Source organism: Sinocyclocheilus grahami, unplaced genomic scaffold (genome assembly GCF_001515645.1).
Source record: "Sinocyclocheilus grahami isolate Dianchi unplaced genomic scaffold, SAMN03320097.WGS_v1.1 scaffold66.1, whole genome shotgun sequence".
NCBI lineage: Eukaryota > Metazoa > Chordata > Actinopteri > Cypriniformes > Cyprinidae > Sinocyclocheilus > Sinocyclocheilus grahami.
Genome location: NW_015505245.1, coordinates 121,603 through 135,450, shown reverse-complemented (window position 1 = coordinate 135,450; position 13,848 = coordinate 121,603). Strand labels below are relative to the sequence as shown.

General features: G+C 35.3%; 1 pseudogene; it reads left to right on the top strand.

The window, feature by feature from the left end:
• Positions 1 to 1,756: 1,756 nt before the first annotated feature.
• Positions 1,757 to 12,844, top strand: LOC107585067 (uncharacterized; annotated as a pseudogene).
• The last annotated feature ends 1,004 nt before the right edge of the window (positions 12,845 to 13,848 follow it).

Genomic DNA, 13,848 nt, shown 5'->3' with positions numbered 1-13,848 from the left:
GAACGAGTACAACGTACAAAAATCCTTATCCTGTCTCATACAATTGCTTAATCAGCATTTTAACCGCGGAAAGACTTCAGTATAACAGCTTGTAAACAATGCATAACGTCGCATTTACCTCAGAAAAAAACATATTCGGTGACCAAAAACTGATTAGTCAGCTGGAAAAATTAACTGTAGAGAGGAGCGTTTTGCTAAATAAATGCACCATTTAACATACTCATTATAATTTTTACTGTTCTTCGATGTTTAATTTACGTTTGAATAAATCCATCACAGCCACCATTTAAATGTTTATATTTCAAGAAACAAATTGGAGTAGAAACATAATTATGTAATTGTAACTTAATTATTATAAACAATTTAATTGAGTGTAATTTAAGCGTTTTTATACAAATCAGTTTTAACCTTCAATATTATAGTAATGTAGTACCAACTGACTCTCATGTATATTTTACAGCATTATTTGAGAGATTTCTTTTCCTTGAGAAAATTTGGCATATACTGTACCTGATATACAGTGGGTAACGGAAAGTATTCGGACCCCCTTAAATTTTTCACTCTTTGTTATATTGCAGCCATTTGCTAAAATCATTTAAGTTATTTTTTTTCCTCATTAATGTACACACAGCACCCCATATTGACAGAAAAACACAGAATTGTTGACATTTTTGCAGATTTATTAAAAAAGAAAAACTGAAATATCACATGGTCCTAAGTATTCAGACCCTTTGCTGTGACACTCATATATTTAACTCAGGGGCTGTCCATTTCTTCTGATCAGCCTTGAGATGGTTCTACACCTTCATTCGAGTCCAGCTGTGTTTGATTATACTGATTGAACTTGATTAGGAAAGCCACACACCTGTCTATACAAGACCTTACAGCTCACAGTGCATGTCAGAACAAATGAGAATCATGAGGTCAAAGGAACCGCCTGAAGAGCTCAGAAGATTCTTAGAACACTAATATGTTGCATAGGTATCAGCATGTAATATGCACTCCCAATTAGATCATCCGAAGATGAATTCATAGAGACCAAACATGGTAGGATTACATATAGGTAAAATGACATGAACGAGTGGTTCTATCATAAGCCTGCATAAAACAGTATACACTATAAAAGACAATATACAAGGACAGTAACAACATACACAATGACCTGAAAGATATGCGTGTTCTTACAAAGAAAGGTTTTCCTATGAATTAATTAGAGAATAGTCCATTTCTCTTGGCATTATGTGTCTGTCTTATGAGGAAAATTAGTGAGTCTGCATTCCTTTGGGCAATAAAACCAGTGATATCAGCATTGATTGCCATGGAATCAGAGGCCTGTTCGTTCGCAGACATCCTGGCACCCAGCATGTTTATTGGGTGAGGGGGTCTGGGATTATTTGTTAATCTAATGAATAATTGATTTGTTAAATCAAATGAAAAATGGTGTGTCTACAATAGTTAACACTAAAAATAAAACGATAAAAAACTTTTTATCGTTTTTAACTTTTTAACTAAAAAGGTGATGCCCCATTTATCATCACCTTAAAGGAAAGTTTGTCCAAAATCCTCACCCTCAGGCAATCCAAGATGAAACTGGCAAAACACAAAATTACTAAAATGTGACCTAAAATTAATTCAAAATAATAATAAAAACTATAATAGAATCTCAGTGATACTAAAATAACACTATGTTTCCTGGTGCCTGATGTCCTATTCCTGTATTTTCACTCTTTCCTGATCTGTGTCGTCTTCTCTCTCTTTCTCAGCATCTCCTGTGAAGAATTGTGACAAGCAGGAGATTTGGAAGTGGCCTATTTATAAAATTCAGCTGCCTGTAACCTGTGGGAATAAAGAAGGAACTCTCTTTCGGGAAAAACTGCTCAAAGGTTCACCATCATTGAGTTGCTGCTATAATTTCTCTTAATTTTATTACTGTTTGTGTTTAATATACTTTATATGGGTGGAAAGATCAGTCTGAATGCATCCTGTCCTTGTCTCCTGTAGGGGAGAAGTGTATTTTGTGCCAGGGACGCTGGTTCACCCCAAATGCTTTTGAGAAGTTTGCGGGGAAGGAAAAGTGCAAAAGCTGGAAAACCAGCATCCGCTGCAGAGACACACCGCTTAAGAAACTCATAGAAGTAAATAATGCAATCACTTACAGATTGTTGGGATTCTTGGGATCTTTGTTAAAAACAAGGATTTGGAAATTGTCCTTGGTTTTGCTGTAAACTTACTGTACACTGCATGCACAAGTTAACTTTTTAGTGACATTTTTAATTGATTTCTTAATCGGTACACCCACCACTGTTTTGAAAGAAAACTGCACCTTTTTTCTATTTGAAAAAAATATTTGATTGTACAACTCTAGGAACTTATCCACCTTTTTCTTTAATGCGGAAGTAAGCCTATGGGCAAGACTTCCAGTTCATTAGCCGCTATAGGGAAATAACGAGAAGAATAACAACGTGCAGTAAACGGTAAAACTGTTTGCATTACAAACCAGTGTGTTCATAATTAAGATTAAAATAATATGGTAAGACACACCGGTTTTCAATATCAAGCAGCAAATGAACTGTTTTGTACAGCTAAAAATAGCTAGACGCAGATGAGACCGGAAGCTAGACCCATAGAATTTACAAATGGCAAGATTTTTTGAAGCCCATTTTTACGGCAAGAAAAAGGTGGAGAGCCTATAGCAGGAACGTGCTTCTAATAGAAAGCAACGGAAGTACAGCACATATTTTTGTATCGACTAGGGCTGGGTAAAAAAATAACGGGCAATTATAGGCCTACTTTGTTTGAATAAATCCATCAAGTTTGTATGACAGCCACCATTTAAATGTTTATATTTAAAAAAAAAATTTATTAGAGTAGAAACATAATTATGTAATTGTAACTTTATTATTATAAAAACTTAACTGAGTGTAATTAAGCGTTTGTATACAAATCAGTTCATTTTAACACACAATATTAAAATGTAGTACCAACTGACTCTCTTGTATATTTTACAGCATGAGTTGAGAGGTTTTTTTTCCTTGAGAAAATTTTCCATGTAATATACCTAATATATATCCAAAATAATCGATGTTGAATCGAAATTGGAAGCAAATCAAATTGTACGCTTCTGAATAGAAATTGAATCACATTGTGAAATTTGTGTCAATACCCAGCCCTAGTATCGACCCTTTAAATTTATAACATATGAGGTAAATATGTAGTTACATTAAATACAGCAGACCCCTGATATACATGTGTGATCAGTTCCTTTCTCATTTTCTTTTCAGGAAGAGCATCTTCTGTGTCCACAGAAGAAGAGTACAGAGAGAACACATGTCCAAAAAGTAGTTTGTCACTCTATGTGCAATGTCAGGTTTTACTATTCCTCTTTTTCATTTGACATTCATTAAGTTACTTTGTTGCTTCCTGCAGAACACGAATAAGCTGCTTACTGTCATCTTAAACAAGAGGTTCTGTGAAGGTGAGTAATGATCTTCCACGCTCATTCACACTCTCTCTGCTGTCTGTCTGAATGCAGTAATGTGTTTTATTCCTCAAGACTCAGAAACAAGCTTTGGTTTCATGGAGGAAAGCGATGCTGAAGATTTCCAGGAGCAGGGAGGGAGAGGAGGAGGAACAGAGTTTAGAGGGAGAGCTGAGGAAGAAGAGGAGGAAGAAGAAGACATGGCAGATCTGTCTGTTTTCCAGGCTTCCTCTTTACCAGTCACCTGTGTTTCACTTACTGGGACTCTGTACAAATGCAGGTTTGCGTCAGGTACGTTAGTGCACTGATTTTTGTACAGAACTCAGTTTGTTTTGTCTGTGTCGAAGGTTTGAGTGGGAAGTGTTTATGTTTATTGTTGTGTTGCAGGGAGTCGTGGGAAGTGTATACGTACTGAGGAAAGATGGTTCACTCCGGAGGAATTTGTAAAGCAGGAAACGATTCTCACTGATGGACACTGGAAGAAAGATATACTGTGCCATGGAAAAACGCTCAACTTTTTACTCAAGGTAACAAATGGGAGAGATAACATATAAAAGTACGATTATGTAATTTATGTATTTGTTTGCTTGTTTGTTTGTAATTTCTAGAAAGAAATCCTGCATGTCCATTCCCTTCAGTGTGAATGTGTGAAATGCAGCACTGAAGAGCAAGCTGTGGTGAGAAACATCTCTACCTGAGATATTTTATCATAAGAAGTCATCATAAAAATTATTTATGATATTAACTTAAATTCTTAAGTCTATTAAATGTGTACAGTTAAGATCAAAAGTTTACATCCCCCTTTCAGAATCTATAAAATGTTAATTATTTTACCAAAATAAGAGGGATCATACAAAATGCATGTTATTGTTCATTTAGTACTGACCTGAATAAGATATTTCACATAAAACATGTTTACATATAGTCCACAAGAGAAAATAATAGTTGAATTTATAAAAATGACCCTGTTTTAAAGTTACCCCCCCCCATCATTCATGTTTTTTTTTCCCTTCTGGAGCATCAGTGAGCGTTTGAACTGTCTGTAATTTCATCTGAGTCCCTCAGTTGTGCTCAGTGTGAAAAGATGGATCTCAAAATCATACAGTCCTTATTGAAAAAAAATGCTGCAAAATCAAATAATTTTTCTGACGAATACAAGGGACTCGTGAACAACTATCACTAAACAAAAAACAGCTGTGGATCATTCAGGTAACAACCGTAACAACACAGTATTAAGAAAAAATTAACCTTTCATTTTTATACATTTTCAAATAATTTTTCTGACGAATACAAGGGACTCGTGAACAACTATCACTAAACAAAAAACACAGCTGTGGATCATTCAGGTAACAACCGTAACAACACAGTATTAAGAAAAAATTAACCTTTCATTTTTATACATTCAACTATCGTTTTCTCTTGTGGACTATATGTAAACATCTTTTATGTTAAATATTTTATTTAGGTCAGTACTATATAAACAATAACATGCATTTTGTATGATCCCTCTTAGTTTGGTACAATAATTTACATTTTGCAGATTCTGAAAGGGAGATGTAAACTTTTGACCTCAACTGTACATTAATGGGTACATGATAATTAAAATGATTTTCATAGAATAAAGTCGTGAAAATCACTGAGCATTTTATATTTATATAACTTTTTTTTTTATGTTGTCTTTATTTTTTAGATTTTACATTTACTCGTGCTTCACTGGTTGTAAACCTTTATTGATGAGTTTCTTTCTTCTGTTCCCTTTATGGCTATGAAAATTGTCAATGTTAAAAAAAAAAATCTTGGTCCTACAATTTTTTTGCTTTTGCAGTAAAATACGACTTGTTGTGTTTAGATTTCCATATATCAAAACAAGATTGTAAGATAGAAGAGCCAAATGCATTTGAGCTTATTTCTGTGATGATGATAAAATGTTATGTTGTGTCATGTCGTCCTCTGACTAGATGGCCCAGAACAATGATGACGAGTGTTATGTGTGTTACTCTGAGGGAGATCTTGTGTGTTGTGACGAGTGTCCACGAGCTTTTCATTCACACTGTCACCTACCAACTGCAGATGGAGACTCACCTGGGTGAGACAGACAAACATATAAAAAACTATTAAATCAGCAAGTATGTATGTTGGAGATTCATCCTGTATATGTGTGTTTGCTTGTAGGGAATGGATTTGTACCTTTTGCATGTTAAGAAACAGTCTGCAATGGTGTGACCCCCAGTAACATGTCTGAACAAGAAGCTTTCAATGCCCCAGTGTCTCAATACAGATTGGTAAATTCAGCACCTTAATATAAAAGATAACCATAAACATTTAAGGTGCTCACAATTTGTAACAGCCTTCAATGCCCTAAAGTGCTGCCTACATAGGCTGCTCAGCAGGCTTAGAAACAGAACAAATATTTATGGGCCTAATTGTGGATATGTGTGTTGTTTGTCATCTTTAGTACTGCCACTGCCTCCTGTTGTGTGTGTACAGAGAGGACATCAAGAAGGTGTTTGTTGAGGATCCACGACAAACGGTGAGATTGCCTCCTTTTTTCTTCTTGCTGTCTTTTTCCTGTCACCCAGCTTCAGAATTTTGCTCTTTTCATGCCTTAGTTTAATTTAAAATAGTTTATAAATAGAATACAAGTGATGACTTGAAATTTATAATGCATTAAAAACCAAAAATAAAATGACTTCCAGGTGTCCAGATACTCTGAGGTCATAACTCAGCCAATGTGGCTGAACAGAATAAAGCAGAAGTTGGAAAGTGGAGAGTATCAGACGGTAGGAGCGTTCATCTCTGACTTTCAGCTCATTTTCAGCAACTGCAGCAAGTTCAATGGGGTAAGATTCACTGAAACATGTTACATAATAAATAAATCACCAAATAACAGATCAATAGCTTGTTAAAATGAAGTTGTTTTGCAATCTTATATGTGAACACATATCTTGGACATTATTGATGATTATTTTTGAGATGATTAACTTTACAAGTGGACATTTGATTTTTGACAGATTTTTTTTTGTATTTTGCTCTCTAAAGGACAATGAGTTTGGCCGAATGGGTGCCAGGCTGAAGCAAATTTTTGAGGAAGAGTTACGGAAAATCTCCAGTATCCAATGACAGCTCTCTTTTACAAGTCTTTCAAAGATACAATTGAGATCTGAGTATCTTTAAGTATCTTTAAATATTCATTAGATCTCATTACTGTGTATATAAGATGTTTAAAATTTTTAAATTTGAAGTTCTGCATTATAGGACAATGGATTGATGCAATACATGACTTAGTTGCTGTTTAACACTGTACATCTTTTTTTTTTTTTTTGTAATACCATCTTTCCAGTGCAGTGAGGGTCTCTGTCCTTTTGAGTTCATTCATTTTTCATTTTTTTAACCCAGAAACGAAATACAGAAAATGCAGTTTCTTCTTAAATGATTCAAACACTGATGAATAGGATAAGCAGACAAAAACTACTTTTCATTATTCAAAATTCATATTTCACTAAAAACTGTAAAAGTGGTGTTTTCACTTACCGCTCAAAACACCACAGTTTTGTTCAATGCTGCATGCTCAGGAGTCTCTCATTATAACAAAGTGTAGCATGATGTAAATTAGAGATTCATTGTGCAGTGTACAGCTTCACTTATTATGACAGAACTTTGTGAGACTTTGATCAACTGAAATGAGTGACACCAGGGGAGCGCTCTTTGCGTGATTTCTTGGCTACAATTCATTCGGAATTTGAATAAGTTTTGTTTTTCATGATGCTAAGAGGACTGCTTACACACTGCAAAGTTTCGGGAGTGACATTCACATATGAATGCGGCATTTATATGCGAATGTGTAATGATAGTGATAACCATAACAATGGACAGGGCAAAAATATGTCAAAATAGATGTACATTAAGGCTTGATTCTGGAACCAGGCCTGCTTGTATCTGGAGAAGTAGGAGAAATGATAATTTTATATATTTATATATGCTATTTATATATTTAACCCATATTTTATTAAAGCCTTGTGTGTAGCGCTCTGACACAATGTACTGTACGTGTTTTGAGCAACCATGCATGGTCCTTTCTGATACTGTGACCCAGACATCACACAAAATTATAACCCAATATATAATTTCATGACGATAAACTTCCCAGGATTCTGCCATGCCTATTTTAAAGTAATGTATTAGGTCTCTGCATTGCTATAGTTATATTCAACTGAACGTGCAGGGAGGAGAATTACTTCTAATTTGGCCAAAGGAAACTTATAAAATCTTAATTTTTTAATATTAATTTGTGCATTTTGAACATTTTTATTAAAGGTGTAAAAAGTCATAAACAAGCATGTGTGGGCGGCTGTGAAACTCCCCTCTCGTCTGATTAGTGAACCCTCCCCCATCTGGCTGTACTACATGTACACAGTATATGCGACAACCACAAGCTCGATTCATTTTGAAGTGGGAGAGAAGGGGCAGGCAAGCCAAGCTTGTTTCACGAGAATCCTGCGGCTTTGTCATGTAGACTGTTAGCAGCACTTGCAAGATAAAAAAAACTCTTTTTACAGCTGCTGAGTGTTATTGACTAATCAAAGATGACTTTATTCATAACCAATAAAATGCTATTTGTCTTTTATGTGATCTTAGAAAGCTGACATCACAATTATGTCATTGAGAAAACTTTAGCTATCCTAGATGCTAAACTTTTTTTTTTTTTTGTATTGTATTGTATTGTATTTACTTTTAATATATACTTTAGTGTGTGATCATTTTGGACCCTGTTTGAAAACTTTAGGTGCCAAGTGTTTTTTTCCTTTACCTCAGTCTCAGAAACTGCAGAAGTGTTCAAACCTGAAATACTTAAGGGAAATGACAAAGACGAACACAAAAATGAATACAGGTATTGAACCCTTTTATTTCTTTTTTGGTGTGTTAACCTCAGTCTTCTTCTTTCCTTTTTCTGGGAAGTTGCTGTTGCTGATTTGGTTGGGTTTATTTTACTAAAACAATGATCCACACCCTGTATTGTCACATAATAAAAGATGCAGGCCATTATTATTTAATAAAATGAAAATGCTCTGTCCTCCAGGTTTGTGTGTCCATATGCTGGTCAGTTTCGTTGCAGTCTGACCAACCTCGTGTTTGTGATGGAGGGTGAAGGAGAGGTGCGTTATAGCACTGTCTCATGGGATTCTCACCGGTTAGAACCTTTGAACATGTTAGAACATGTTATGCAGCCTGCAGGACCCTTGTACAACATTAACTGTTTTAATGGTTCAATCTCAGGACTGCACCTTCCACACTGTGAAATATTCTCAGGTATGGTAATTTATACATTCTAAATGTGATGGATGCATACAATTCTCAGTGTGAGGGTTTAAATAATCAGCTTTGTTGGAAAACCATCTGCATATATTAATAAAATATAATTATCTACAATGTTTATGTGTTTTACAGAGGAAGACATGGATTGTTTAGCTGTAGCACATTACACTGGTGGTAATGTACCAATAATAGATCCGCTTAAAGTGACTGAAGCTTATGTGATGATTGACATCAAAGATCTCTCCATCTTTGGGCTCATAAAAAGGAGTATCTTTCCTCCTTCCCCTGTCGTTGCCCAAGTACTTGTCTTTCTGCGACCAATAACCGTGAGACAGGAAAACATTCTGGATGTCCATTTGCTTCCATGGAATGTTCCACTGTCGGAGGTATCAATATTTTTTGTTTAAATGATAATGTAAAATTTTAATTGGTCTTGACATTTGGGTGGGTTTGTATTAACATGCACTCTGATCCATATCATAGGAGCACAATGTTCATAATTTACCTGGGGTTAACATCGTACATTCCTAAACCCCGGGTTCACATTCTTATTTGCATAGTTGTGGTGTTAATGTCATTGATTGGATGAATACAGCATACAACCTGTTTACATCAAGGCTCTAGCATATCACATCCTCATATTGCAGGCTATACTATTTCCTGAATTGACTTTTCAGGCTGTGAAGGTAAAAAATTCAACCACCTTCACTTCAAATCATGTATTTTTTTCATCACCATTTTTCTTTTTTTTTTTTTTTTTTTCCATCAAACGCTGAAACAGCTGTTTATTCGTGGTGTTTCTGTGACTGTCCAAAGCACGATAATATGAGGCACGTGATTGGTTGATAAGCGTCTGATCGTAACATTCTAACAAAGGGTCATTTCATATGGTATAATTTTGACACCACAATGCGAAATAACCCTTCTCTGGAGCAGGGTTCCATAATCCTGTTTAAAAAGTGGTTCTAACCCTGCTTCTAAATTAACATTTTTTTTTAGAAATTTAAATTTAAATAAAAATTCCTTTATGGTTAAAAGCAGGGTTTAAAACTATGATAACCTTGAGTTAAGTACAGTGTGAAAAGCCCTAAAGTGTAGATGTAAATAAGAGATTCACTGCAGTGTAGTCAACTTTGATTGTGAGAATGCAGAACTAATGAGCTTGCGATGAAAAGACTGACAGCTTCAGTGATTATACAAGGAATATAATCTATTTACAGTTTGTAAAGGCTTTAGTTTTTCAACAATTTCTTGACTCCCGTTTTTACTTTAAATTTCACCAAGCTGATTACTCACTAAAAACTCCCACAGCTCATATTTTCATGCAATTTTAAGTCTTACGTTTTGACAAAAAATTGGTTATATCCAAGTGTGTGAATTGTTTACTTACTTTTTTAAATTAGTCTTCCCATTAATGCCATTATATTGCTCATTCAGACTGATTCACGAATGCACACAAACACAAAGAGGCGGAATTTCCCAGATGAACCAATCACAGCCGAGCATAACCAGTCATATCCAATCATACCGCGATGGAGGCATTGCCTCCTCTCACGTGGCTTTCCCCCATTTATTCTCAATTTCCCCCCAGCACACCTTAGGGGGTCTGTTAAAACTCAATGGGCTCAGGAGAGGCGAGAGAGACGCGTAGACTCCTGCTGTAACTTTACCTGCTGGTGTTGCTGTTGGACAATGTTTCTTTAGAAAAACAAGTGATTTATACTCTTTGTAATGTTATATTTTGTAATATTGGTGTTGTTGTTGTTTGTACTATGAATTTTTTTCTCATTCAAGTTTTTGAGGAGGTACTGCCTCCCTTGACTCCTTCGGGGAAACCCCCCTGCCTAAAAGTGACATTTTTTAATTGTGTTAAAAATAAAGGCTGTTTAGTAATTATTTGAAGAGCTATGTTGAAAGGGACCATTTTTGTTACCTAGGCTCTGGCTGGCCTACACAGCCTCTTCCTAACCCCAACCTCTTCTTAAGGTCAAGCACCAGCATGCGAAGAATACACATATTAGCACCAGTTCAAAGTGTTTTCTCATCCCGGGAACACAATACCGTCTGTGTTGTCAACCAAAGAGATCTACAGTGCAGCCAGCGGTAACATCATATTTAATTTAAACATTATTCATTATTTTTAGTTGCAAAAATCTCAACAATATATTCTGTTATATTTAAAGTGTTAGTTCCCCCAAAAATTAAAATTAAGGAGAAAATTAATTTCTGATTTCATGGTCCAGTAAAAAAAAAAAAGGCGCGAGTAAATCAGGGCGCGTAAATAATTACTATATTTAAATTTTTGGGTGAACTATCCATTTAATGTCTCTAACAATGTCACTGAAGTATAGAAATATCTTCTCTTTTTCAAGTTGTTTTAGCACAAAGTTTAACGCGGATTTATTTTTTTTCTGCCCTCGTAGAATCGCCTTCATATTCTTGTTCTTTTTTCAGACTGAGGAGTTTGGTTTTCATTTTGGTCCAAACTATCATCCCACATTTGAAGTGTTTGTGAATGTCAGAAATAAGGAGGTCAAGCTGAGTCTAATGGATGACATTGAAGGAAGGGAAGTGTGGGTTCCACGACGAGTCTGCACAGGTAATGAATGACACAAATAATTGTTGCTAGCAATGCTAGAATTTATCATGGATATGAAGTTGCGTAATTATAACAACAGTTATTAAATAAAAAGCATATAAATAATGGAAGCTTTAAAATAGACTTAACTTGTGATTAAAAACTAATTTAACCCGTATCACATGATTATATGTAAGCTTTTGCTTCAGACACACTATTCTTTACAGCTAAATTAATTAGTGCCATATAAAGGTGAAAAATATATTCAGTAATATTAATGAGAATTAAAGTTCTCTTTTAATTCCCGAGTTTTGAGCTTTTATTTGACATACAGTTGATTAGTGTTTTCCCCCAAGTGTTTCAAGATGATTTTAACATTTTGGCTTAAACTAAATAGAATATTGTGATCTATGAAGTCTTTATCATTCTAAGTACTTTGATAAGGTTTTGATTGAATTAGGTTTTTATGAATTATTTTTCTGTTTTGTTTGTAACATCAGGCCAAGATGTAGAACTCCCAGTTCACAGACGGCTCACGGGTACGAACTCAATTGCAGTAGTTGCTCATTCTTTGTTACACACAAAACTTTCTGAAAAGTTGAATCTTTTTGTTTGTTTTAATCAGGATCTGAATTTGTGAACACAAACAGACATCACCTCATTCAGAAAGTTACATCAGTGATGGAGATTGCTGATGGTCTGTGTGCCAAAGGCATGATTACAACTGAAATGTACAATGAAGTTCATGTTAAAGAACCATGCCAAAACAAAATGAGAGCTTTGTGGAAAGCTCTTGACTCTGGAGGACCTTCTGTAACAGCAGAATTCTACAGATTGCTGAAGGAGAAAGAACCTCATCTAGTAGAAGATCTGGTTTCTGGACCCAATAGTCCACAGTAATGCTGAGACAACATTAGAGAGGAACTTCAGTCAGTTTGAGACATAAACAGCAGCTACAGCTCCTTTACATGTATATAAGAGAGATCCAGGTGCTTATTTTATGAATTTAGTGCAAGATTTACAAATTATATTTCTGGTATGAATCTCACAAGTTTGTGTCAAACCTTATGATCATGTTCGTCAGCATAAACTGAGAATGAACCAAGTAGCATCTTGTGCTTCAGTGGAAGCAAGAACATCTGACCATCTGTACAATGTCAACATGTTTAGGCTATGTCTGCTGATTTTTCCTATTTTAATGTAACTGTGAAATGCAGCATCTAAAATATTTCTTCATTTATGTCATGCTTTCATGTTTGTTTTCAAAATTCTCAAACTGTATCCAGATTTACATTTAAGGTTTAATTTGAATCCCTATATTTGGTGCTTATTGTATATGTTAATGTACAGTAATGTGCTTATTGTTTACTCTGATTGGATTGGTTTAATATGAGGTATGTATGATGCCGTTACTGTATGACATATGAGTCAGAAAGTGACTGAATGTTTTCATTTTATAATACTGTGGGGAAAAAAACACAATAAAAAATAAAAAAAAAGTTGCTGTCTTCATAAAATGACTTGCAGTGTTTTTTGTTGTATTTTTTTTAATAGGAGCATGAGGAAATGGATCTTCAGTCACATGTTCTCACATTGACACGCTATAAACACATACCGCACGTTCATTCCCTCATCTTTCCGTCTCTGATATGTGAATTTGATTTGTAAAATTCATTGTCCTTTCATCAAATAAGTCTCAGTCATTAAGACATATGACATTGATAGTTAACGAAAAGCAATTTTGTAAATGTACGGCTGCAAAAGAGAGTGGCTCCTATAACCAATTCACTGTAAAATTTCTGATTTCTACCAAAACAAAAAAAAAGACAAACTTGATCAGTGCTGCTAATTCGTTGAACCAAAATGTATTGATCATTGCATATTTGAATGTTTAAAAATTTTGAATATAGACAAAGGGTCAACTAATTTTCAGTAATAAACCTAAATCAAGCCAGATAGAAACTCAACAGCACAAAAATCTGCACAAATTGAGCAGAAAGGATTTATTTTGCACGCATGCACACACTGCTAGTACCGGGTTGGACCCCCTTTTGCCATCAGAACTGCCTTAAATCTTCGTGGCATAGATTCAACAAGGTGTTGGAAACATTCCTCAGAGATTTTGGTCCATATTGACATGATAGCATCACGCAGTTGCTGCAGATTTGTCACATCCATGATGCGAATCTCCCGTTCCACCACATCCCAAAGGTGTTCTATTGAATTGAGATCTGGTGACTGTGGAGGCCATTTGAGTAAAGTGAACTCATTGTCATGTTCAAGAAACCTGTCCGAGATGATTTGAGCTTTGTGACATGGTGCATTATCCTGCTGGAAGTAGCCATCAGAAGATGGGTACACTGTAGTCATAAAGGGATGGACATGGTCAGCAACAATACTCAGGTAGGCTGTGGCGTTTAAACGATGCTCAACTGGTACTAAGGGGCCCAAAGTGTGCCAAGAAGATATCCCCCACCAC